Genomic DNA, 12,324 nt, shown 5'->3' with positions numbered 1-12,324 from the left:
TGAGGGAGGGAGGGTTGGGGAGCGGGGAGGGGGGAGGATGGAGAGGATGGGAGGGAGGTGGGGAGGGAGGGAGGCAGGCAAGGATGGAGGATGCTCTGCCCGGGACTCACCTCTGTGGGTCGGTGGGAGTTTCTCGCCTCCACCTCTTTCTCGCCCGTTCCCAGCAGCTGGAGTGGTAATCACAGAAGGGACTGGAGAGGCGGCGGCAGGCACAAGGGCAGCAGCTGCTGCAGCCGCCTCTGGCCGAGGTGCGGTGCCGCCTGCTCTGCCCGCCCGCCCGGGTCTCCGCCTCACTCGAGGCTGGAAGCGAAGCCGCTCCCCCCTCCCCCCGCCCGCCCCGCGTCCTGCCCAAGCGCGAGCGGCAGCGGCCCGGATCGCCGCTAGGGGAGGCAGCCAGTGCGCATGCGCGGCCGCTTGCTCGCTCGCGCGCCCCCGCGATCCTCCTGGCTCCGCGGCGCCTGGAAAGGCACCGGGCATCGAGGGGTGGGTGGCTGGGTGGCCGCGGGCGCGCGCGGCCTGGGGAGCGCCCGAAAGGGCGGGGTAGGGCGGAGCTCTGGAGGCGCGGCCGGCTCGGCGCCGCAGGTGGGGGGAGGGGACGGCGGCGAAGGGGCACTGCCGTAGGGCGCAGGTGCCGTGTCCATGACAACCGCGTTACCCTGCGGGCGGGGACCCGGAGCTGAATCGCCGGAGTCGCGAGGCCAGAGGAGAGGGACCGGGTGCGGGAGCGGGCAGGATAGGTGCTGGGGGGATGGGGGTGTCGCAGAGTAGGAAAGGAGGGCCAGCCCAGCAGGGGTCCGACACGTGGCAGGAGGAGGGCAGGGCCAGAGTGCTGCAAAGGTAGTGACTGCCGCGGAAGGGATGTTTGTTGGGATGTGGAGTCCCGAGGGGAGAGGGAGGGAGATTTGGACTTTGAAAGAACCTAGAAGAGGATGGAATTGTTAAAACAACTGGAATATTTGCTCATTTAACAAGCTTTTGTTGAACATTTTCTCCGTGGAAGGCACTGTGATTCTTTTCTTGATTCAGTGGATATTACTGAGCCCCTAGTTTGTACCAGACACTGTACTTAGGCATTTTGAGATATCCAAAAATGTTCGTCCTCTGAGAGGTTATACTGTAGTTGGGGAACTTACATAGCTAGGGCAGGGAGTGTTTGCGCCGCCAGACATCGGCAGCTGGGACTTGATGTTGCTGGAATGTAACTGTTACAGAGGTGCTAACAGTGAAAAAGGTACACAGCTACATCAAATGAGAAACATAAGTTACAATCATCTTTGTTCTGCCACAGTGCCAAATGACAATTTTGTTTTGTTTTAAATCAAGAGAAAGAAACAAAAAGAAAATCTATAGAAGTTTAGTATGACACAACCGATGCTACGTTCACAACATGCTACCTGTTTGGTATCCTAGCCCACTAGCATCGGTGCGTGTGTTCATGCCGACGCTTGGATGGCTTTATGTCACTTAGTGCATGCATTTTTTAAATTCTCCTTCATCAATGGCTATGCCATTGATATTTTTCTATCCTCCCTTTTGTTTCCAAGTTCGCGTCTGCAATTGTTTGAAAATTACATAAAATCCTACTATTTTTAATTATCTCTAGGGAATGACTGTAGAGGGATACCTCTGTCCATGCCTCTTTCTCTCCCAGTATCTTTTTGGCTTTCTTTTTTCTTGTCCCCACCACTTTACCAATTTAAAAATTCCTGGGAAAAAATGAACAGGAGTCACCGGATATTGGCTTAAGAAGAATCTTAGCACGCGACCATGTTTCAGGACCACGGACAGTGACACCGCGTGTTCTTACCACCAAGCGTTTTTCTTAGACTGCCTATAGAAACAGGAGAAACACACTAAAGGCACACGATGTGCTTCATGAAGTGCCGAGCGCCAAATGATTTGTGCCAAAAGGTAAAAAGAGTGGAGAATGAAAAGTGCGTACTATGGACTGGAGTGGGTAGGAAGGAGGTAGGCCTTCAGCTGAATTTTGAAGCATGAATAAGATTTAGAGAGGCATCACAAGTCCCTGATGTGGTAAGCACCAGCGAGGTGCTTAAATAAAAAGAGATACTGCATACAGTATCATTCTGGCGGCAGAAGACACCTATGAATTTGAATGGTCCAAGAATCTGGAAAGAGTACAGTTGTCCTAGTCAAATGAGGTAGAGCATGCACGTAAGAATTGACTTTTTTAAAAAAATGATTATTGTTATTTTTTTCATACTCTGGTCAGGCCTGAGGGAATAAAATAAAAACTACAGGCCAAAGAGTGACCAGACAAATTTATCTCTTTAAGTTCCAAGGATTCATGTATAGTTTTTTGTATTGTTGTAATTAGGCTTACATTTATAATTTTTGTTTTAATTGCAATTAAATAATGTAGACCAAAAAAGAAAAAATGATGTAAACCAAGTGCTGTCTAGTCAAAATGAGATTTGCCTTGTTTGTTGTTTTGTAGTGACTTTCAAAACTGTAGAATATTATTGAGAGACATTTAAAAGTCATTTCTAAAATATTTGTAAGCTTTTAGTCCATGCAATTGCTTTAAATTAGAGTTAATAAAAAACCAGCATAAAAGCCATCTTTGATTTCTCAGACCCTTGGTCTTCCTCAATTCTTCCAAATACATCAAACTGTGGTCTGTCAATCAGACAGTGATAAGAAATTACTCCAGCAATACATTTCAGTCACCAGCAGGCAAATGGCAGCTGAGATTTTTGTTCCCTGCTGCCAAGGAATTTACTAACTCTTTTATGTTTTGAATAAAGGAGAACCCTCAACCCTGTCTACCCTATGGAAAATCCAAATTGAATGTTGCTACAGCCATATTTATTTCCCTCGGATAATAGTCTAAATATGCTTGTATAAATACTGGCTATTATTGGATGCTAAAATGCTATCATGTTGTTTGTCTCCATTCTAAACTAAGGGGATTTTTAAAAACCCTTATTTCTTTTGTTTTGAGTCTGCTTGTGAATCTGATTGTTTTTGATTTTCTTGATTTAAGTGTTGTCCTTCATTTCAATGACATAAACATATGCAGCCCTCAGAAAAACAAGCAATTTTCTTCTTTCCTTCACTCACATTAAAAATTTATGCCAACATAAATAACAAACAAAAAGAGCATTGTTAAAGGTATGGCATTGTGTTCAAATGCAGAAAATCCTATATGTAATTATAATACAATTTAATGTGCAATCAAATGACATCTAGATTTTTAGGATACTCCAAGCCAATACTGGAATCTTAAGTAAAATTATCTGTAGTGCTTATTCATTTAAATGTCAGGTCTCTACACACTAGGACCCTAATTCAGTCTGTCAGCTCCAGAAATTTCACTATCAAGCCCTCCTGAGAAATTTCATTGTTTTAATAGGCTTTATTTTTTAGAGCAGTTTTAGGTTCACAGAAAAATTGAGTGAGAAGCCCAAAGAGTTTTCATACACCTCCGGCCCCCACAAGGGCACGATTCCCTGTGATCAACCCCTGGACCACAGTAGCATGTTTGTTACAATTGATGAACCTATATTGACACATCATCATCACCAAAGTCCACAGTTTACATCAGAGTTCACTCTTGGTTTTGTACATTTTGGGGGTTTTGAAAGAAGTATAACAACATGTATCCACCACTATGGTATCATACTAGTTTTACTCACTAAAAATACTCTGTGTTCTGTCTATTCTTTTCTTTCTTGCTCCTAACCCCTGGAAACCATTGGTATTTTTCCTGTCTCCAACTTTTGCCTTCTCCAGAATGTCATATAGTTGGAGTCATACAATATGTAGCCTTTTCAAATTGGCTTCTTTCACTTAGTAATATGCATGTAAGATTCCACCATGTATTTTCATGGCTTGACAGCTCTGTTTTTAGCACTGAATAATATTCAGTTGTCTCTATATACCACAATTTATCCACTCACCTACAGAAGGTCATCTAGATTGCTTCCAAGTTTTGGCAATTATGAATAAAGCTGCTATAGCAATTTCATCTTTTAAAGACTTCCTAAATATTTCAGACCCTGTCACTATATTTATTATATATCAGTTGAACCTCTGGATTTCTCCTCATATGGTCCAGCTTTTTCCTGCAAATCTAGCTGCAGGTTTCTTCTCTTGTCTGAGAAACAACAAATGAAACTTTCACTTTTGTCGTTTTATGTATTCCTTTTACTATTAAAGAATTAAAATAACTTGTTTTAAGTTTTTTGTTTTGTACCAGTAGTTTCCAACTCTAATTTTCATTTTTTCAAACATATTTATCATTTGTATCCCTAGGTAATTGTATATATATATATATATATATACATACATACATACTGCAATGGTGAATATATGTATATGTTTTCAAGTAAACAGAATGAGTGTTTTTAGGATCCATGTGTGTAATTGTTTTTTCTTTTGCTTGTTGAAACATTTCAACTGTAACCTTATATAGGTAGAATGTACCATATTCTAGTTTGTGACATTGGACAAGTTCTTTAATGTCTATGACACTCAGTTTGCCAGTCTGCAAAACGGAGGCAATTTTTATCTATCTTTATGACTTTCTTGTGAGAATTTTATGAAATAATACTTGACATGTTTTAACACACTGTTGTCCATAAATAGAGCTGTATACTTGCTTTAATTAATACTTCTAATATCAATGAGTCAATTAATCAAGCAGTAAAATAATATTATTCCTCAGTGTCTTTTGACCAATTTGAATCTGTTTCTATCATCTTTTATTTCCAATTAATCTTTTTCTTTAAAAAGAAAGAGTAAGCTTTAATATGTCTTCTCATAGTAATTGTATCTCTCTCATCTTCAGGTTCCCTAATAGATTCACTCTCCCTTTAGGAGAAAGCCGAGGCTGCTGTCTGTTTAATACATTTTGAAATTGTGTCATTTTACTCTCAATTGTCACCCTGGAGCATGTTTTTCCTATATCTGCTCTATGGAAGAATAGTTTCAGTCTTAATTCTTTCAAAAGCAAATGACTGAAGTCCAGTTTAAGTTTTGAGCAAAAGGGAAATTCTGGCTCACAAACCTGAGAAGTCTAAGGTGTGTATATATGAGGCTAAGCTAGTCCAGAGGGGTCATCAAAAATATTAATCATGGCAAGGGATATGATTATACTTGCTGGAGGCCTGTGTTCATATTTGTGTCACAGATTACTGTGACTAGAGGAATAGCACACTCTGGTTCATATGTTCACTCCTGTGACCTCATGTAGGGAAAGGAGAAATTCCTGAAAAGATGTTGAGGAAGGACATGGGAAAGTAAGTATACTGCACAAACAAAAATTACAGTTGCTCAGTCCATTCATCACTGTGAAGTTATTTGAAGAGTGATTTCCACAATAAATTGTATTGGCACGTGCTGGGTGAAAAGCATTTAAAGGCTTTTCTTTAGTGAATACATAGAAAACAATAATGTGCATGAAGTTCATTTAAGAGAAATATGTGTAGCATTTCCCACACTTATATGAACAAGGAAGCCTCTCACAAAATATCTCTCGTGGCTAGATTGGAAGGAACATGCTTCGGGAAACCGCTGACCTTAGTTTTCATCTTACTCTGCTGTTCTTTGACTCACAGCTTATTAATGAGCTTATTTCTGTTCTTCCTTGATTTAAAAAATGTCTGATCCTCTTCTTAGTCTGTTTTCTGCTTCTATAACAAACTGTCTGAGACTAGGTTATTTATAAAGAAAAGAAATTTACTTGGCTCGTGGTTCCTTAAGATGGGAAGTCCAAGATTGAAGGGTCACAGATGGTGAGAGCCTTCTTGCTGCATTATCTTATGGTGGAAGGGCAAGAGACAGCAATTGAGAGAACAAGAGAGGAAGGGGGCTGAATCCTCCTTTTATCAGGAACCCACTCCTTGATAATGAGTCCACTCACCGCACCCTCAGTAATGGTATTAATCCATTCATGACCTAAACACCTCTAAAAGTTCCCACTTCTCAACACTGTTGCATTTTGGATTAAGTTTGCAACACATGAACATTAAGGGACACATTCAAACCACAGTATCCTCACTGCCACTTTTATTCTTATCAGTGAATATATAATTTTAGAACTCAAAGAGACTTTCGTGATAGTTTCTTCCTATCCAGCCTCCTTATTTTTCAGATGGCAAAACTGAGACTCAATGTGTTTTTCTTTCCCATAATCACGAAACTAGTCAATTGCTGAATTAACCATATGGAGTAGGTTATGCTGAGGTAAGAAATAACACCCAGATTTCAGAGGGTTATATGATAGCTCTGTTTGTACAAGATTCCCTTTCTGAGACCCAAGCTAACTGAATAGCCGCTATCTGGAATCTAATTCATGACTATTATACAGGGAAAGAAATAAATTAATTGGCCCTGGAGTGACTTGTATATTAGGACAAAACTACTCACATAACTCCTGTGACCACAAGATGCTTTGAAGTACAAAACCACCATGTGCCTGGCAATCAAAATATTTCACAAACAGTCCTGAATACCATAGTGAAAACGATTTGGGACAGAATCTCCTGATTTCCAGAATACAGAGGTATTTCCTCTACCACTTTGAATTACCAAATATGATTTGATGATCTATAATAATGATAGATATTACTTACAGAATAGTTACTGGTGATATTAAGAGGTTTCTACACATTAACTTTTCCAACGATTACCAATATCAACCACATTTTTAAGATGAAAACACTCTGTGTTTCAAATTCCTCATCTTAAAGATGTTGATGTGAAAAGTACCTCTAATTTTAAGGTTCTAAGTATAATTCTTGTACCATGTCATAGAGTTGGCAGGTGGTACAGGTGGGTTTATAGCCTATGCAGTCTGACTCCATGGTCCATACTGCTCTTCCCAGCACTCTGATACCTCCCTGCTGATGGAAGAGAAACAATTCCTTTGTATAAGTCAACTTAACTCAGCTTGGACGTGGTTGAAGAAATTCCTTTTTTTTTTAACTTGTAACACATGCACCAATATACTTTGCAAAAGAGCTTTAGAGAATTAGAAAAAAATATATGTTCCATCAAACAAAGTTTTAAACCACCTACCTCTACAGAGGTAACTTCAAAGACATAGAAATGTCCTTATTTACATACAAATGCACACATGCACACACACATTATTTTCCTGTAGTATTTCATTTGAAAAAGTGTTTGGCTGATTAAAAAATATAAATGCCACTGAACTAATAGATCTCCAATTCTACAAACACTATTGTTCCAGATCGTGTTTACATTGTGTATTATTATGACATTCTTACTAAAGGCTCAAACCCAATCTTGTTAAACTCAACCTTATTCAAAAGCTCTGGCACATTTATTCATTCCTCCATTCAAGACAATTTTGACACTTGCATATTGGGTGACAGCCACAATTCTCAATGTTGATTATTTAGATAAAAGACACAGTTTGTACCATTAACAATCTCATACTTTAATGAGACAAACTGACAACTCGAGATAAATGCAATATAATGTAATGAGAGCGCACAGAGCACACTATTTATGGATTATCCAATGTCTACTCCCATCTATTCCCACTCTAACAACTGTACACCTTTCCATAATGCAGCCCACATGCTTTAGCCTGAGGTTAATCTCACCTCTGGCTCCAGGAGCTGACCTTGTCTAAGTGGACTTCCACAGGCATTGGTTGAGAAATTCAGGCCTTAGCTCATTGCCATATTTCATTCTATGGTCACAGATTTTGATATAGAAATTGACATATTATGGAGTTTGGGAGCACGGAACAAAAAGAGAAGTTTTTAATGGATTCTGAAAAATAAATAACTTCTAAAGAGAGCTAATAGAAGAAATGTCCACTTTTCTTTCAATCTTAATTGCATATGAATGTAGAGCAAGGAAATAAATCAGTCGTTTTATAATTGTATCAGTCCAAACCAAGGTAGAAAAAGGTAAACAACTGTAGGCAATTCAAACATGTAGAATTTAACATAAGGAATTGATTATGCAGGTGTTAGAAAAGTTGGGAGAGTGAAGGAGAAAAAATGAAGAAAACCAATGATTAGCAACTTTAGGAAACACCTACTGCTGCTAGGGTATGAACCATAAGAAAAGAGATGTCTTACCAGTGCTAAGGCTGTGCTGCTGGGAGTGCCATCAAGGAGGGCCCATCTGAGTCAGAGCTGGAACAATGGAGAGGGGGTACTATTGCAGAAACCATGGTCCTTGAAGGAGTGCATCTAAATCCAGAGGTGCTACCAGAAAGAGAAAGATAGATATCACACTACAATAGCATCTCCTCTCTTCCTGCCTTCCTGTCTTCTCCCAGTGTCTTGTATGGACATAACTTAAGAAACCAGCTGGAAACAGAGCCTAGAAAATTTAATATCCAGATTCCCCAACCATAGAATTATGAACAAAATTAAAGAATGGTGGGAAAAGAGGCAAAGTAGTCAATAATCAACACTTTCAACTTTTTGGCAACTCAGCCTCTATGTATACCCTTTTCACTGTACTTCAATTTTAATACAACTAAAAAGACAATGACATGATGTTTCTCCTTATCAAGATGCATCTACTCTTTACATAATGAAAGATACCCTCACATTCTCCCCAAAAGTGGAATAGGCAAAATCTTATGATTTGCATGCCACCTATGAGTTTTCATCCAAAGTCACAAGTCCATCCAGATACTCCATCATTAAAGATTAAATTGTAGGTCGGGTGCAGTGGCTCATGCATGTAATCCCAGCACTTTGGGAGGCCGAGGCAGGCAGATTACCTGAGGTCAGTAGTGTGAGACCAGCCTGGTCAATATGGTGAAAGCCCGTCTCTACTAAAAATACAAAAATTAACCATGTGTGGTAGCATGTGCCTGTAGTCCCAGCTACTTGGGAAGCTGAGGCAGAAGAATTGCTTGAAACCAGGAGGCGGAGGTTGCATTGAGCTGAGATCACACCACTGCACTCCAGCCTGGGTGACAGAGCAAGATTCCATCAAAACAAAATAAACAAACAAAAAAAGATTAAATTGTAAATTTAACTACTATCTTTACTCCTTATATTAAAAGAGATAAAGAAAAAAATATAGTTCACATATTCACATATATAGTGGTATGCTTTAGTACTCACATTAGAATAACTTTATCTACCACCCATTCCGTGATACTTTGCCCCCAGCCACAATCTCAGTTAATATTGTCCTTACTTGACGGGAATGAGCCAAATCTTCACTGCTGAAGGTCTGAGTCCTTAGTGGAGTAGCCTCTTTGGGTTGTCTAAGCTTCTAACAATTCTTCCCACTGAACTTTAGAGTACTTCAGGAAACCTCCTTCATTCCAGATATAATTCTCTCTGTCTCCACTATAGAGCAGCAACTCAACTTCTCCTTGGTAATCAGGATCAATCACCGAAAAATCATGGTAATTCCTTATTTTTCTGTTGGTTCAGTAGAATAAGGACCCAAAATGGCCAGGTAGCAGATCAACTTCCATTTCAATGAAAGAATTATATCCAACATTTGAAACATTTTTTATTATGAAAATAAGCCCTCACAACAAACACAGCCTACAATTGTGGGCACTGGGGGAAAATAGCTGTTCACTTCTCTTTCTTTAACGTATTAGCGTAAAACAATGTCATATATGATGTCTAGTAAAAGCTGATACTACATAGTGTATGGAAACGCCCTACATTTGTAAATTATTGTCTCTCAGCTTTCACAGTATCTAATATGTCAGTAGGGCATTTTATGTTTCTGTTAAGGCAGCTGCTTCTAAGCCAATAAGTATGTAGTAAGATCAGTGAACTGTATGACACCATTGCTGCACTTCTTTTGCTTTGTAATAAGTTCTTTGGTCAGAAGCAATATAGTACAGAATGTCTTGATGGTGAATATGACACGCCAAAGGCCTTCTGATGTTGGCTTCGGCACCAGCTGAGGGACAATAATCTACATTTCGAGTGTTTCCATACACCATGTAGTATCAGTTCTTATTAGACATCGTATATGATATTGTTTTACCCTAATACAGTAAATAAGAAGAGAAATTAACAACTATTTTCCCTTGTGCCTGCAACTATGAGCCCTGTTCTTTGTGAGGGCTTATTTTCATAATAAAAAAAATGTTGCTGCTAGAAGAGGCATTGGAAGCAGAAAAAGCAGATGAAATATCCAAAATAAATGGCAGAGCAATCACTCTGATACCAGGTGGTTGCCTGGTCTCCCCAAGGAATAGTGCCATATCGGAATATGAGCTGGACCTCTGCTGTTAAACCCGTGCCTGCACACAGCAAGGATAATAGTCAAATCGCTTTGGTAAGAGAAGGTCTATATTGTTGAGCCCTTGCAGAATCTCTATACCTGCTACTGTGGCCACTTTACACATGAGCCCATTGATCAAGCCCTAAAGAGTCTAGGAAATTGCAATCTAGAAGACAGCAACAGACTAGGTCATCAGGTACACATTTTCTGTGGTAGTTAAGCATTTTCACTAAGCTTCTGTTATTTAGGAATTTCATGATTTCCACTAAAACTAGGGAGCCTGTTTCAAAGTTGGTGTTTTCCAATATCATCCCCAGCCAACAAAAGACAGCCACCACAAAACTCATCTCCTTTAATTTTCTTATGGATAATTATAAAATTATATAAAAGAATAGAAATAGCTTAATTATTCCACTATTACCCCAGCACTCAGCTTCAACGATTATCAGTTCATAAGCCATCTTCTTCCACCTGTATTCATATTTACCCCCTCAATCACAGTTTTGAGGATTCTAGTACTTCTCTCACTAATGCATTTCTCAATATCTGAATGAAGGGAGTGTTATGTGTGACAGGGGATGACCAAGTTGCAAATAACAAATGCAGTCTGTTATTTATGTCTCCCAAAGCTTTAGAATTTTTCTTTACTTTTATGCCAAGAAGTTGTACACTCTCAACATTATATATGTAAGCCGCATTAAAGTCTGATGTTGTGTCCACAGTTGAGCCATCCCTAGCTACTCAAGATAGCACATGGCAAATAGAATCTCTGTAAATCTTTCTTTGTTCCAAAATCTTTAGAATCTTTCCCACACATATTCTCCAAATTTTAGTTAAAATGAGTAAAACTAATGATACTCTTACAATAACTTTTTGTATTTAAGTCACATTTCCCTGGGTAAGATTGTATACTTGTCCCCCAGGTGTTTGCTAAAATCAGACTCAAACTGCAGTTTTGAAGGCAATGAAGCATGGTGGGGACAGGTCTTATGAACAGGCATCCAGTTGAAAGTAACTTCCTTAGGGGAGGTAACTGCAGGGCCTGTAACTAAAAAAAAAAAAAAAAAAAAAAAAAAAAAAAAGACTAATATCCTTGAATATGGGAGACTATTTCTGCTAGCAATAGAAAGTTCAATGAGATTTCAGGGTTCAAGGTCGTTGGATTCACCCACATCTACCCAAATATCCCTATTTCAAACCCCAGAGTTCCATTCTTTCCCAATTGATGCTCTAAAATGTATACAAGATCATGTGCTTTTAGTTTCACATAAGATACATGATGAGTCAGTAAATTGAGCTTACATTGTAATTCTGGAATTTCACTTTTAGATTTGGGATGGGATTTGTGATCTTCCCTGAAACTACAATAAATGAGCAAATATTTTAAGACCACCGTGAAATTTCCCTGGTTCCCTGACCTGCCTTGAACTAAGATTTTAAAGCATTGGGCTTGTAATTTTGTTTCTATACACAATCTAGTGCAGTATTAGAGGAAAAAAAATCTTTCCCCACAGTCTTTTGTAGTCATCATCACTATTACGGCAGTTGAATGCATTGACCACTTTATTTTACAAAGCCTTGCCTTAAGAAGGCCTTTCATCTGAAGCAACAACAGATAAGCTGAATTCAGTGGCTCACTCCTATAGACCCAGCTACTCAGGAGGCAGAGGTGGGCCAGAAGTTTAAGACCAGCTAAGAGGCCAGGAGTTTAAGACCAGCTAGACTGAGTGATAGGGCAAGACTCCATATCTAACAAATAAATAAATAAACAGAAAATTAAATTTTGAATAAAGCCACAACAGATAATTTGGTAAACGTGATCTCATGGCATGTCATGGATTAGCAGTAACCCATTTTCCACTGGTAATAAGGTCATCATTATATTCAAACTGTACAAGCTACCTAACCCAAGAATCACATCACTGAATTAAAAAGACAAAAGCAAAAACAAAGGAGAGCACCTTATTGTTTTAAAACAATAGACTGTAATTTAGAGGTCTAATTCAGGAGCATTGTTACATTGTATTGAGTCTGAGAGAAGTAAAATAAAAAGTACACCAGAGATTAGTAATTGCTGAAAGTGGCTACTTCATCAAATTCTTG

The 12,324-nt window shown here is 39.2% G+C and overlaps 1 protein-coding gene across 6 annotated transcripts in view; it reads right to left on the bottom strand.

Moving 5' to 3' along the window:
• Positions 1 to 12,324, bottom strand: part of CTNNA2 (catenin alpha 2) — a 1,208,900-nt gene that overhangs the window by 1,124,868 nt on the left and 71,708 nt on the right. For 3 of the 6 annotated variants that reach the window (XM_030827614.1, XM_030827615.1, XM_030827616.1), the window contains one exon: positions 8,085 to 8,213. The gene's annotated coding sequence lies outside the window, so the exon portion shown is untranslated. Of the gene's footprint in view, positions 1 to 110; positions 401 to 8,084; positions 8,214 to 12,324 lie in introns of those variants that run through there. The other 3 variants (XM_030827613.1, XM_030827619.1, XM_030827621.1) reach the window with 1 other exon arrangement.

This window comes from Nomascus leucogenys, chromosome 14 (genome assembly GCF_006542625.1).
Source record: "Nomascus leucogenys isolate Asia chromosome 14, Asia_NLE_v1, whole genome shotgun sequence".
NCBI lineage: Eukaryota > Metazoa > Chordata > Mammalia > Primates > Hylobatidae > Nomascus > Nomascus leucogenys.
Note: the sequence above shows the minus strand (reverse complement) of the source record. Positions and strands in the feature narration are given on the sequence as shown.